Source organism: Octopus sinensis, linkage group LG9, assembly GCF_006345805.1.
Source record: "Octopus sinensis linkage group LG9, ASM634580v1, whole genome shotgun sequence".
Lineage (NCBI taxonomy): Eukaryota > Metazoa > Mollusca > Cephalopoda > Octopoda > Octopodidae > Octopus > Octopus sinensis.
The window spans coordinates 53059940-53061077 of NC_043005.1; positions in this window are offsets into that span (position 1 = coordinate 53059940).

The window sequence follows — 1138 nt, forward strand, 5'->3', positions numbered from 1 at the left end:
GGTTATAGATGCTATGGATAAACATCCTGTACATGGATGATTAATAAATTTCCACGAAAAATTCCACGGAACAGAGAAACCTAAAAGTTGTCCATAGTTTCAACAAGGATATCAGGATGAGCATGGGGCTGGACAAATGTGCCGAAGTGACACTGAAAAGAGGCAAATTAATCAGCACTGAAAACACTGCACTCGATAGAGACACAGAAATCTGAGAATTAGACGACAATCGCCCACACAAATATCTAGGAATAGACGAAACAGCTAAAATACAACACCCAGAAATGATAGAAAAAATTAGGAGAGATTATTAAAGAAGATTTACATTAATATTAAGCGATGAGCTCAATGCTAAAATAAGATAATAGGGATAAACCCGCAAGCTACACCAGTCATAAATTACTGCTTCAACATAATATACTGGAAGATCGATGAATTGAGAAACTTAGATAGAAAACTAGAAAACTATTAACAGCATACCGAAGACACCACCCCAAAGTAGATGTTGACAGAATATATCTACCCCGGTCAGAAGGAGGCCGTGACCTGATACAGATAGAGAACTATAAAATATCAACAGTTGAACTAGAAAAGTACTTAGAAACAAAAAGTGGAGGACTACATGTAATAAAGCAACACAAGAAATAAAAAGAGAAAACGCTTTTCTCTATACACAATGAGACAAAATAAAGCTTGAAACAACTTTCGCTGATACACAGATCTCAAATAAATAATACAGCAGAAATGGTCCAAGAGACAAAAACAACATGAAAGCTCAGCTAATAAGCATACTAAAGAAGAAATGGAAAGAAAAATCACTTCACAGCCAGTACCCTTCAAGATTGACAGAGAAGAAGTGAACCTAAGTAAAAACCAATAATGGCTCAAAAGCACTGGGCTAAATGCTGAAACGAAAGACTGATTCTCGTTGTATAAAACCGATGTGTGATTACGAACAACTATAAAAGCTAAAATAATGAAAACAAACCCTAACACCAAATGCAGAATGGGTAACCGGCACAATAAGACAGTTGACTACATCATCTCTGGCTATTCAGTCCTTGCCAAATCTGAATATATATAGACATGACCGAGTTAAGCAGTCATATCCACTGGACAATATGTCAACACAGCAACA